The sequence below is a fragment of the Osmerus eperlanus genome, chromosome 26 (assembly GCF_963692335.1).
Source record: "Osmerus eperlanus chromosome 26, fOsmEpe2.1, whole genome shotgun sequence".
Classification (NCBI taxonomy): Eukaryota; Metazoa; Chordata; class Actinopteri; order Osmeriformes; family Osmeridae; genus Osmerus; species Osmerus eperlanus.
Window position 1 is genome coordinate 3,656,965 of NC_085043.1, and position 14,028 is coordinate 3,670,992.

Below are 14,028 nucleotides of genomic sequence, written 5' to 3' on the forward strand. Positions count from 1 at the left end.
CTACTTCTTTATGCTACTACTGATTGGTTGTGTTTATCGACAAAATTATATTCCTAAAAAGACATCCAGACAGGGAGGCACTTTGTCAATGGCAGGGCAAAGGGGCAGGGACCATCGCCCCCCTTTGCCCCTGCCTGTGCCTATGTATGGTATCTGACTATGGTTCCACTACCTGCTAGAAGAAAGGATAGTTGAGGATACTTTACGTTGCACAAGTTCTGTTGTAAATATGTATGAATAAGTATTGGATAGCATCACTAGCTCTCCAATTATTATAATCATTTGAAAATTCATAGCAACTACATATCACACAAAAAGACTAGTTGACCACCAAGCCAATACTTTAAGGTATATCATATATAAAAAATGTAGGACATAAAAAAACAATCCTTAATTAAGCCCCTTATTTTAGGACCAAACATCTCAAATCCTCATGGCTAATTAGTCACCTGAGTGCTACTGTCACTGAGCCAACTGCAGTACAATGAAATCTGTGAACTGTTTATTTCTAGCATTCGTGTGAAGGTCTGATGAGGATAGTATTGTACTTAATAGGGTACAGCCACACCCATTATGTAATAAAAGCCATTCACATGATCATTACAGTTGCCCAGTCCCACAGAGACTCATTAAGAAGCTGTAGCCTCATTTTGAACTGTCTTCATTGTGGGGGTAAATTTGATTTCTGACCAATTATTAGATCGAAGTGAACTCAAACTTTGACGTTGGGTTTGAAATCACTAAGCAACTGTGTATATGGCCATAATATCACCACAGCGGCTGCTCGATACAAGAGTAGGCTAAGCATTTGTCTTACTGTAGCTCTCAGTACAACAATCATGTAAATGCAATTCATCCAATTGTCTTGTATCTACTTGTCCAAAAATGATTGATCAGCTTGGGCTATCTGCAGTGTCACACTTGCAATCTGAATTGGTTTAGGTGATGAGTGAAGTATTTCAGTTTTACTGTTTCTGTGTACCCAATGCATTCTATGAAAGCTAAGTGTGCTTAGCAGTTGAGCTTAACACAATTGGTCAGACAGTGCTGTGCAAGATGACTGCAGCGTTTGTGATGAATAAGATGTATATAACCCAGCCGAAGTAGGCCACAACATGTTGAGGATCTAGGCCTACAGTGAATATTATTGTCTGAAATATTCTGTCATATTCTCATCATCCTCATGTTCATCATAAATGCAACACTAAGGACTAAAATGGTTTAAAACAAAATTAAATAGGCCGTTCGCACCTTCACTCTGTAAAACCAACATCAAACCAAAGAAATCTGATGCTACAGCGTTTGATACAATGCCCGTCATACGACAGCCATTATGTGTTTGTTTTTTTCATACGAGCCAAGCCCACAATCTTCATAAACTCACCAGAAACAAGTATTTTATTCGGTTATGCCCAGCACAAATCGTAGATGCAGCACAATTAACATTTTATAGAATCCGTTGTAGTTTCGGACAAAACAAGGTTACTTGCAGGACACCTGATTACGACCTTCCCATGAGCGTCTTCAAGGAAGACCAGTCCAGTCATGCCAATGCCACGTACTTAATTTCCATCATATATCAAAAATACTTTAGGTATTGAGCCTGTATATTAGGCCTAAAACGATGCCGCATCTGTAATCTACTAAAACAAAGACAATTCCATCTTCCTGATTAACATTCGCATCAGGACCACTCGTCGCAGAGCGCGACGCAGCGAAACCACCATTACACGGCAATCAAGATGCATTGATATAAAACTGTTAAAATTGTATGAGAATGTAAACCTTTATCAATTTGGTTTTGTTATTGTATCAAGCATTTGAGCTAATTGTAAAACAAGCTCTAAAAACGAGTCATATTCTTACCTCATTTCCAGTGTTGCTTTGTTTTCAATAGGGCGTATCATGCAAGCGGGAGAGATGCTGAATTCCGCAGGCTGTGATGTAGAATTACGTCACACCACAGTCTCTGTCGTCTCTTTGTTTCAGTTGATTCATTTATTCTATAAAGCATTTAGCACATGGATGCTTGCTAGCTTTGTGCAAGGTCAATGTTATTTGATATCGTGACATTTCTCCATGTAAATTATTTAAATTATTACATCTTAAATGTAATAGGCCTATAATAATAAAAATAAAAAAATACGGAAATGTATATGGGCTATCCAATGTGTTTTTACAAACATAGTTGAAATCCGTAATAAAGACCTGATTTAAAACATTTATATGCACAGACATAGCCTACCTTTTAATTCACGATCTCTCTAATAATGCCAGGAATCGCTGTGTGTGTATGTGTGGGTACAAATTAAAATGGGTTTAGTTTCCCACGATCAGCTCAAGAATCGGGCACTCTGCAAAGTTCACATTCGGCATGTGTCATCTTTATAATCCAGCGGAGTGCAGTGCTGCTAATGACATTGTTTGGATAACCATTTCAACATAAAATAATGAAAAAACAATTTGCCGCCTGTTTGGCTTGCTCTCGTCGTGTCCTAGCCCCAATTCTCTCTAATGGGTCCTCTGGTCTGCAGCAAGTTTCCTACACATAGGCCTATCTCGATAACCGGGCACTCTGCAAAGTTAATATTTTGCAGGTGTCCTTTTTATAATCCAACGGAGTGCAGTACCGTGATTGAACTAATGCGATGACAGAGAATTTAAATTGTGATCTGAGAAATATAGGTACCAAAATCACTGAACAGTACTGTCATCACCAGCTGCATCACGGACACTGCACTGTCTATCTATAATTCCAGAAATCTGTGTGCGTCACCGACATAAGTGCGGGCATTGTGCTCTTTCTATAATTCCAGGAGTCTGTGTGTGTGTGCCACAAATTTTATCACAGCCATGCACTATTTATAGTTTAAGCAATCTATATTTGTGTGTTTCAATTACATCTTAATCACGGACTGCATCACGTAGACCCCAAAGCCATTTGTTTTGAGAATAATGGCTGGCTGATGAAGTTATTGGCTGGCTAGCCAGCTCAGCCAAAACCTAAATGGCTGCTGCAGCCGCCAACATTTTCATAGCTACAAATGGCTGAAGCTGCCACTTCAATGTCTACAGATGTGTATGTTATACTGATTTACTAGATCTCTATCTGGGATCTCAATATTTCCAAGTCCTAAAAGAGTACAAAAGTAAAAATATCGCAACGACAAAACGGCATTCTTACTTCCAAAAACTGACAATCTAACAAAAGTCTGACTATCCTACGTAGAAATTAGGAAAGTATGTGAGAACAACACAATTACATTTTCTAGTTGTTTCCGCTCAGCGTGAGATAAAAATGCATTGCTTCTTTTACTGTCTATGATCATCACTATCGGAAAACGAGCATCAATTCACTGTGAGTCCTGTGTATCATAGCTACGAGAACGAGACTGTGGCGAATCCGGTGTGCAAAATTGATTTCGTTTATCATTTATTTTTCGTTTGTGTATGTCTCTATGTGATAGATAGAATTATTGTTTGATGCAAATAATTTCAGCTGGCTCAGACAAAACAGTATTACATTATTAGCTGGCTTTGGCTGAAACTCTAAATGGCGCCGCTTGGCGGCGGCTTCGGGGTCTAGCATCACGGGCACTGTGCATTAGTTATTATAAAAAATTAATCAATCAATGCTAGGCTACTTCTACCATTTGCAATAGTATTCATATTCATTCACATTGAAGATTTACATTATTTCAGCTAAATCTACAAGGAAAATGGAAGAAACCCCAAAGGAGCTCTATGTTCGCATGAATGACTTGAATGAAAAGTGGGTCCAGCCTAAGGACAAAAAAGAGTGACCCTGTGAATGACATTAAAAGCATGGAATGTAAATGTAAAGCTCATTTGCTATCTATGTGGTGAGGAGGGACACAAGCCCATGTGTCCCAATAACTCTCGTAAACTCTGCCATCTGTGTTCTGTGCCTGGAACCAATGCTTGAATGTGTAACGGATTAAGAAACAACCTTTGATTTAGTTTACATTAAACAGACACCCCCTTAAAAAAAAAAATAATTAATAGAACTATTCACATTTTTCATTATAGCGTGTTCGTACACTGCCATGTCTGTAGATGGCGCTGTAGCGCATCTGTGAATCGCACGGGAGACCATAGCGTCCTCCGAGCCTGCTACGCAGTATTAAACTGGCGTGGGCCTGAGCAAGACGCTAACTCTTGTGTGTTTCTGTGTATTCACAGGTATAATAAAACCATATTCTAAATTAGCTTATGGCTATTCAAATATGAATAGTATATGAAGGAGATGTTTAATAGTGTGTTGGTAGCGTTGTGAGTTGTGTACATGTTTAAGAAAGTAACGGATTGTTTAACATTGTTGAGGATTGCCATTGACTGACTAATAGTATGCTAGCTAACCCGTTCCAATACGTAGTGTAACCTTAAGCAGATTACAGAAATGTTGGTAACATGCCGTATTGAGATAAAAAATACCAAATGTTTAACTGATTAATATTATTTTGAGTTACAATTAGCAGATGCTCTTCTGCACGGTTATGTTTGAGGTTCACTGTCTGCCCCGCGTTTTGATGTATTTTGCCACTGCAAGTTACCTAGCACATGTGTGAGGCTACGCATGTGAAAGAAACCTGTGAATAGCGCATAACTGTTGTGTAGGTGAACAGACACTAGTATTTGTTATAATGAGATACGTACAGTGATGCCGGTAATCTGACAATGTTTTTCAGTAACAAATAATCTAACGCGTTCCTATTTCCAAACCAGTAATCAGATTAAAATTACTTGTCCAAGTCACTGTGCGTTACTATTTTTTCATTATATATATTTGATTTCTTGCGTCTCTGGGAGTGAAGTCATGTAGCCTATGCGACAATTAAAGATCCTGTAAAGTGGAATTGAAAACGAGTTTCAAGTTCACCACACCACAGAAGAATGTGTTATTAACTACCCATCCAAATTCGAATGAAAAAACCCCACAGACAAGTATGTTAAATTAGGCTTTGAAATCGTAAGAAAATCAGCACTCTTCTTTGCTTGAGACTGGGGGGGCGTGTCGCCTGAAGGAGCTGAAGCTCCGCCCCTCGCTGCCTACCTATGACCCAGATAATGGACGCTACCTCAAGCCGAACAAAACAGTATAGAACTAGAGAGGGTACAATTTCTGGGGAGATTGTAGGGTGTGCTTGCTTGCGTCGGTTGCACAGGGGTCCGTTTTTGAATGACATTTTTACAACTGATATTTCTGTATATTTTATATAAAAATGCATAGGGCCTACTTATTATTTATAGAGATTACATAGATTTTGCTGCTCAGTTACAACTGAAAATACGAGTGAAGTGTAGAATGAAATAGATGTCTTCTCATTTCCCCTGCAAGAGGCAGCCTCATCGTTGAAACAAAACGAATAAATTGGGCAGACCGGTGTAAAAATGGACCTAATCTCTATGACTTAAACGTCATTTTAAGTTTTTCCCTTATGATATTTTCAGGCATTTAGCCTACTCATTGCATTCATTCATTAATAAAGAACCCCCTTTGAAGATTATTCTACGACGTTACCCGGCAGTAGAAGATGGAATCGCGATTCAAACAGTACCATCTGCTAACTGAAAATATGCCCCCCAAAACGTAAATAAGCTTGACATTTATTTAGTGGAAAATCGCTCATTCATAAAAAGCTCACTGGTAGCGATCATTGTCAGTAACAACGCAAAATGCGATATAGTCCTGTGTGGAGAAGCTGCCCCGGTAAATTGTACTACTACGGTACAGTACTAGACTACTGCTGTGTTCGTCTTGGTAGCGATTGCGTTGGTTGAATTGGATTTAACGTTCCGTTGTACGGTTTAAGATGAAATTAATTATTTTCATGAACAGATTGACAACGTTTAGGCTGTGGCAATGAAGTTCAGGTTAGTAGTTAGATAGACTTTTGATTTAAGTAAGGGGAGTGCCGAACATGTTCTGTCGCCGTTTGACTTCCTAAACAGCTGTGTAGTGTATTTGTTTTTGTAGTGTGTCTCACGTAAGCTACAGCGTTGCAGTGAGCTTCACTGGTTTGAAACCACAGGTAATGGTAATTTCACCAACAAATCGTTTACTAATGTCAGAATAAACCCTACAACGAAAATGTATATGTGAGGAATGTTTATTTTAACGATTGAAAACAGATAACGCTACATCATAGACCACTGTAGTATGTGTTGCCCGGGCAACACAGGCTAATGTCATGATGCTAATACTTCAGTGAAATAGTAGACTACTGTTTCCGAAAGTAGATGTACTTCCTTAATAATATCAGCTTATACTGTACATTACACATGACAATTGTGTGTCATATCACAAAGTAAAATGAGTAAATAGTTATCACCCTGGCCTCTTTGCTTGTGGCGTTTCTGCAGCTGCCTTGCAGTAAAGCTATAGTTAGCCTAGCTATCCCCCAAGTTAACAGATGCGAAACGAATGTTCTGCCAAAGGTAGTCACGCGTGTTTTCGTGACGTTAGTGACGTAGTGACGTTAGTAACGTCAGTGACTGTGGCTAGCAAATTAGCAACCGTTAGCTTCACTTTTTGCCACAAAAACTTAACTTCAGCCTAAACCATGCAACGGAACGTATATTCCAATAGAAGCAACTCAATCGCTACCAAGACGAAACTTTTGACACCTACTTTGTCTATGTAGGCCAAATATTGACTGAGTTTTAGGGGGGCAAAAAGAATAATAATAATAATAATAATAATATATATGTGAGAGAACAAAGGTTGTGCGCTCGCCGAAGGCTTGAGCACACCCAACTAGAGAGGGTACAATTTCTGGGGAAATTGTAGGGTGTGCTTGCTTGCGTCGGTTGCACAGGGGTCCGTTTTTGAATGACATTTTTACAACTGATATTTCTGTATATTTTCTATAAAAATGCATAGGGCCTACTTATTATTTATAGAGATTACATAGATTTTGCTGCTCAGTTACAACTCAAAACACGAGTAAAGTGTAGAATGAAATATGATGTCTTGTCATTTCCCCTGCAAGAGGCAGCCTCATAGCTGAATCAAAACGAATAAATTTGGCAGACCGGTCTAAAAATTGACCTAATCTCTATGCCTTAAAACGTCCTTTTAAGTTTTCCCTTCTCGTGATATTTTCAGGCATTTAGCCTACCGCATTCATTCATAATAAAGAACCCCCTTTGAAGATTATTCTACGACGTTACCGGCAGTAGAAGATGGAATCGCGATTCAAACAGTACCATCTTCTAACTGCAAATATGCCCCCAAAAACGTAAATAAGCTTGACATTTATTTAGTGGAAAATCGCTCATTCATAAAAAGCTCACTGGTAGCGATCTCTGTCAGTAACAACGCAAAATGCGATATAGCCCTGTGTGGAGAAGCTGCCCCGGTAAATTCTACTACAGTACACTAGACTACTGCTGTGTTCGTCTTGGTAGCGATTGCGCTGGTTGAATCGATTGAACGTTCCGTTGTACGGTTTAGGCTGAAATTAATTATTTTCATGAACAGATTGACAAAGTTTAGGCTGTGGCAATGAAGTTCAGGTTAGTAGTCAGATAGTTTCACCTATTGAAAGACTTTTGATTTAAGTAAGGGGAGTGCCGAACATGTTCTGTCGCCGTTTGACTTCCTAAACAGCTGTGTACTGTAGATGTTTTTGTAGTGTCTTGCGTAAGCTACAGCGTTGCAGTGAGCAACACTGGTTTGAAACCACAGGTAATGATAATTTCACCAACAAATCGTTTACTTGTAATGTAATGTCATAATAAGTCCTACAACGAAAATGTATTTGTGAGGAATGTTTATTTTAACGATTGAAAACAGATGCATCATAGACCACTGTAGTATGTGTTGCCCGGGCAACAGAGGCTAATGTCATGCTAATGCTTCAGTGAAATAGTAGACTACCGTTTCCGAAAGTAGATGTGGGCCTACTTCCTTAATAATATCAGCTAATATTGTACATTACATTTCACAATTGTGTTTCACATCACAAAGTAAAATGAGTAAATAGTTATCACCCTGGCCTCTTTGCTTGTGGCGTTTCTGCAGCTGCCTTGCAGTAAAGCTATAGTTAGCCTAGCTATCCCCCAAGTTAACATATGCGAAACGAATGTCCTGCTACAGGTAGTCACGCGTGTTTTCGTGACGTTAGTAACGTCAGTGACTGTGGTTAGCAAATTAGCCACCGTTAGCTTCACTTTTCGCCACAAAAACTTAACTTCAGCCTAAACCATGCAACGGAACGTAAATAAAAATACAAGCAACTCAATCGCTACCAAGACGAAACTTTTGAAACCTAGGTTGTCTATGTAGGCCAAATATTGACAAAGATTTAGGGGGGCAAAAATAAATAATAATAATAAATATACATGTGAGAGAACAAAGGTTGTGCTCTCGCCGAAGGCTTGAGCACACCCAATAATATATATGTGAGAGAACAAAGGTTGTGCCCTTGCCGAAGGCAAAGCACACCCAATAAAGAGAAACAGGAAAACAATAGTGAGAATGCTTAACAGCATTCTCACAATAATAAATATATATGTGAGAGAACAAAGGTTGTGCTCTCGCCGAAGGCTTGAGCACACCCAATTAGTATTTATTTGTTCAATGAGTGAAACATACAGATGCATATAAATGAAATGTTCCCCTGAGCTGTAACATAGGAGTAAAAATGGACACCAGAGACAGCAGACAGTGAGCTCTCCAACTACTTCTAGCACATTAGCTACCATTTCACCAAAATACCATCATTCTACACCGAGTAGCCTAATATCAAGTTAGCGGTTTGCACTAACTCATAGCAGAGATACCTTTGGAAAAGTTATCTAGTATAATTATAACAAGCACACAGAACTTAGTGATGAACTGCTGGCGGCGGTGGATGGTCCAGGTGCGACCGGAGGAGGAACGGCCGGGAGGTCGATGCTCGGTACGGCTCCGCGCTGCAAGAGAAGCCGTGTGTCCCTGAACCCTGTCTGTCTCTGGTCCATGTTAAAATTATCCGCCGTGAAATGGTCACTGCAGAGGCAGTTGTTGGAGTTTATCCGAAGCTTTCCATTAGCGTGGCTCTTCACAAAATCAATCCACCTATTTTTGCTTTCCTCATCAATAGGGAAATTAAATACTGCAGCGCAGCTGAAGTTCTTGCATCCAGGGAAGATGCAGTTGCGGGTGGAGGGAGACATCCTGAAGCTAGCTAGCTAGCTAGCTGATGTAGGCTACAATAACAGTACAGCAGGAGGAGCCATTCGGTGATGTGACGTAGATGGTTCAAAAGGACGTAGATAGGTAATTTTTTGGCTCCGCCCATTAAAACCTGATCAGAAAACGGAAGAGAAACTGTTCTACGGTCTAACTCCACATTTCAGTGCAAAAAGTTTTTGCGCTTTGCACATGCTTTCAGGAACTCATTTAACACGTATATAATGTACTGAGAAGCAAATCATGGAATTTGCTTTACAGGATCTTTAAGTCACGTTTTCAGCATGAGGGTCACGTCACGTGTAAATACATAGACCTACCACTCCCTCCCAGTGACTCTGAGTCGCCACTTTCCTCAAGCCCTTTTGCTCCGGTGCCATCTCAATTTGATTATATGTGACAAATAAGAAAGACAAATAAGATTAATAAACTATTACATGAACAAATGCAACGAACCACAACTAAATCCATGTTTTTTCTAAAAGTAATGGTTCGCAAATGATCTCAGATTTACTGTAGCAGATTTTTTTGGTGGCCAAGCCGCGAAGCCACCTTAAGTGTTTCTACTTATTGGGTGTGCTTTGCCTTCAGCAAGGGCACAACCTTTGTTCTCTCACATATATATTATTTATTGTTTATTTTCGCCCCTGTTGAGAGTGGATAAGTGTATGAATGTATGTATGTAATTATATTTGTCCAGGAGGAGGCACTGTTGCGTCTCATATGACATCAGTCACGTGTGACTGATGATCTTATAAAGGGGGATGTTCACCCTCTCTCTCATTTACTTGTTACCTGACTCTCACGGAGAGCAGCATGTTGTACTTTTAATAAATAATGCCACGCATTGATGGCTAAAGAGACAAACGTCTAAATGTCCGTTCATTCCTCTGAATCATTATTCCGCTGTGCAGGTAGGCAGAAGGTATAAGCCTACTCTGTTAACCCTCGTGCTGCCTTCGGGTCACATGACCCAAAGGTTCATAACGAACCATCGTTGTGTTTACCCAATTTTACCCAATACAAAAACAAATTAAAATAATTTTCTTTTAACCTTTGCAATGTGGGGGGTCTGAGACAGCCTAGCTGTTAAAAGAAAATGCTTCACTTTGTCTTTGTATGCGGTAAATTTGTCGCAATACGACGGTGGGTCACAATGACTGATGGGTCAGAATGACCCGAAGATAACACAAGGGTTAACAGGTTATGGGCCCAGCTAACGGAGAATGATGATAAAGTTTGACGGACACGTGCGTAGATAGCTAGCAAGACTGCGCTAGCATACAGAAGTAGGATTATCATAAAGAGCTAGTTTAGCATCGGGAGTACGGGGAAGCTAAAGCTAGGCTGAAAAGGAGCTAAACTGAGCTACAAACAGAAAAAGCCATGATGAACAGAAACAATAACCAAATACGTTATCCGAGCTGAGCAGATCATAACGGCACTCAGGGGTGCAGGTGAAGCACCGAGTGAGGGACTGATGATGGCGATGATCATGAGGGGGTTACCGGAGAAGTACAAGCCGTTCACACTGATGGTGACGCATGGTTCAGCAGACATGACGCTGGGAGAGTTCAAGGCAAAGTTGAGGAACTTCGAGGCTTCAGAAGACTCAGACCCAGTCGCAGAAGAGGCGGGAGAAAGGTTGTGAACAAGATGGCGCCCAGGGGAGCCGCGGGAGGAGAAGACCGTACCTTCAGGGCACACACAGAAGATGCCAGCCCCTCAGGGCAACGGCTGCAGATCCAGAGAAAGGGACTGATCGTGGACACGGGCGTGTCGTCCCACATCATCAACGACAGGAGCAAGTTCAAGCGCTTCGACAACACCTTCAAGCCGGAGAGACACAGCATGGAGCTGGCACAAGGGAAGCATACCGTCGGGGTGGCGCAAAGCAGGGGAGACGCACAGGTATGCCTCATGTGTGAGTCACACAAAAGAGGCAGTGTGGAATCTGAACTGCATCATCTAACAATGCTAAGAGCTGAAATACAATGCGGGAGAAGTTGAAAGCTGAACTGTTAAACTGTAGAAGTAGTAGAAGAAGTAGAATATTTGTTTTAGTAGCTGAAATTATAGTTGGGATAGTAATATCTGTAGCAGATACAGTAGTATCAGTGGCACAGTAGAACAAAACAGTTCCATTAGCAATAGTAGTAAAAAAGATATTAGCTAGGGATGGGCGATACAAATCATTTTCTTTTGGATCCGATACCAAGTACTTTCAAGATCAGTATCGTCAAGATCAATACCGATACTTCTATGAAATATTTGTATTTAAAAAAAAAAAGCTGCTCGCGTCAGCTGTACTTCGTTGTGCTCTTTAGGGTGTTCAAGTGAAATAACTCCAGATTATGCTTCTTTTTCTTTCAGTCATGACAGCAGCAATGCACTCGAATCTCCGCTGAGTGTGCATTCACTGAGTGAGAGTGAGAGAGCGTGGCGCGCTGCCGCTGATGAACTCATGATAAGCACAGACACAGCGGAAGAAAAAGTAGTTCCCATTGACTTTCTAATTTAAGTACATTTCTATACTATACGGCCTACAACTATTATAAAAATATTCTAAAATCACTTGTTTAAAAGAAATCCCAGGTAGGATCGATATTTCAAATTGAGAATCGATCCTTTTGATACAATGCCTGTATCGAAAATATTGATACTTTAGGATCGATCCGCCCCTCCCTAAAATTAGCAGCATCTGCAGAATTAGTAGTTGTAGTAGTGGCATAAGATATATCCGCAGGTGCAGTAGTTGTAGCAGCACTAGTAGTGGTAGTAGTTGTGAAGTAGTGCTCTTAGTCTTTTAATGAGACGAGTTGACTGAATAGCTTGTGACTCCACTAATCAGCTAATACCAATCACCTGTGTAAGAGACTGAGTGGCGCGTCTGTGTGGTTGCCACGGTGATGGTGCAGCTATGATTGCTAACGCACTGTGGGCAGAGAGAATAACAGAAATGTACCTAGAATCCAAGGGCGTAACCACGCATTTTTTGGGGGGGTCGTGTCCCCCCCAATATTTAGAAAATACCAATCTGTCCCCCCCAATATACAGCAGAAAATATGTCAAATATATGTTCTCCTTTTATGAACCCTGTCAGTGGATCGGTCTCGTTATGTCTTACTTATTTTCAATTTATTTCCGTTTGTTAAGAAAAACACAAGTGTGTGAATCCCCCCTCCTAATTGTACACTTCTGTGATTTCGTTTGAATCCACCTTGCGTCGTTCTGCGTTGTCATGGTTACCTAACACTTTTTCGTCAGTCAGTTGACGAAAGGAAATTAAAGTTTGTTAACTTGTTGGAGAGGAGGTAGAGTAATGGAGGATTTGAGGTTACCTAAAAAGCGGAGAAAACTGGACCAGCAGCCAAGCATACGCGTTATTTTCCAGACAGTAAGTAACTTGATACCGAGCTAAATGTGTAAGCAAATAAAACGAGTAGCCTCATAAAAGCAAGAGTCGCTGTTTTTCTGATAAAATGTGTTCACAATGCAGACAGTCTCTGAGAAATTACACTATTCCTTATGTGAATTCAAATGGTCAATGTAGTCCTCGAAACTATGTTCTAAATGTGCAAATTTTCATATATAGGCTGAATATAGAATTGTAGGCAATGCACTTAACAAAAAAATAATTATGGGGAAGGGTATTCATTTGGACCCCCCCAATGTCTAAACCATGGTTACGTCCTTGCTAGAATCCACACCTCAAACAAGTTAACCTAGACGCAAAACTATATGTCCAATCCAAAAAATAAGGATATTTTCCGAGACCCAAGACTCTGCCGAAACCATACATATACTTTAAATGTCTGTGCGGTCAGAAATACGACTCTACCGGCAGTTTCAAAATCTTCTTCCTTCTGCTTTCTCTGACGAATTTTACCCACCTCTCCATTGAAGTTAGTGAGAGAATTTGAAAGGCTGCTCTCGCTTCAAGGCTCATAGCTGAAAATCTGTAAATGTGAGCTCTTTAGTAGTTACACTGGCTGAAAGAGGACAATTTTTCCTACATTTTAAGGTATAACTTGTTTCTGTAAGTTAAACTATATGAACGTTAGAGGAATTTGTTTGACAATTTAGTTGAATATCAAGAAAAGAACAGCCAGCAGAGTGTGCCACTCTTCTGGCTGCTCATTCATAAAAATCAAGAAGGAGCAAAAATTTTCATGTATTTGAAACTGTCATAATTAAAAATTGGCTGAATATTTGAAAAAGCTGAATCATTTGGGAATAGCTGAATGTCTTGTGAACATTTTAAAGGTTGAATGGTGTCTCTAGCTGAAAGTATGCTGAAGTAGTTAAGTTTGAAAGAGGAGGAAGCTTTTTTAATGATTTGAAAGGATTTACCATTACTTTTAAAGGGAGAATATAATTTGCACAAAACCTTATTATTTTAAAAAGTATAAAAGTGAGAAATACCAAAAGACATAGCACACATCTCCTGAAGGAGCTGAACGTTTTGATACCATAATTGTAGGAATCGGTGAAAGTATGCAGGACTAGTTAAAGGACAAAAAGCCTACGGAAGAACTAAGAAGTTGGAATAATAATAATAAAGAGAAACAGGAAAACAATAGTGAGAATGCTTAACAACATTCTCACAATAATAAACTAGAAAGGTACATTTCCTGAAGAAAATGTGTGTTTGCTGAAAGTAGTTGAAACGATTGTTTTGATGGCTTGAATAGTGAAGAAGGTTTTACAAAATTTTTAAAAGAGGTATGTGCTTTAAAAACAAAATGGTGAGAAAAAGTGTTAAAAGTATATCTTATATATTGCAATGCATAACATTGTTATGCATTGCAATATTTTCTTACTGTTGA

At 39.8% G+C, this 14,028-nt stretch overlaps 1 protein-coding gene and 1 long non-coding RNA gene across 2 annotated transcripts in view; both read right to left on the reverse strand.

Annotated features, from left to right (window-relative positions):
* apc2 (APC regulator of WNT signaling pathway 2) overlaps positions 1-2,087 on the reverse strand; it is a 70,801-nt gene extending 68,714 nt beyond the window's left edge. The window contains exon 1 of the mRNA XM_062452810.1: positions 1,867-2,087. The gene's annotated coding sequence lies outside the window, so the exon portion shown is untranslated. The remainder of the gene's footprint in view (positions 1-1,866) is intronic.
* LOC134012989 (uncharacterized) overlaps positions 1-14,028 on the reverse strand; it is a 354,410-nt gene that overhangs the window by 161,976 nt on the left and 178,406 nt on the right. The gene's annotated exons all lie outside the window — the stretch shown is intronic.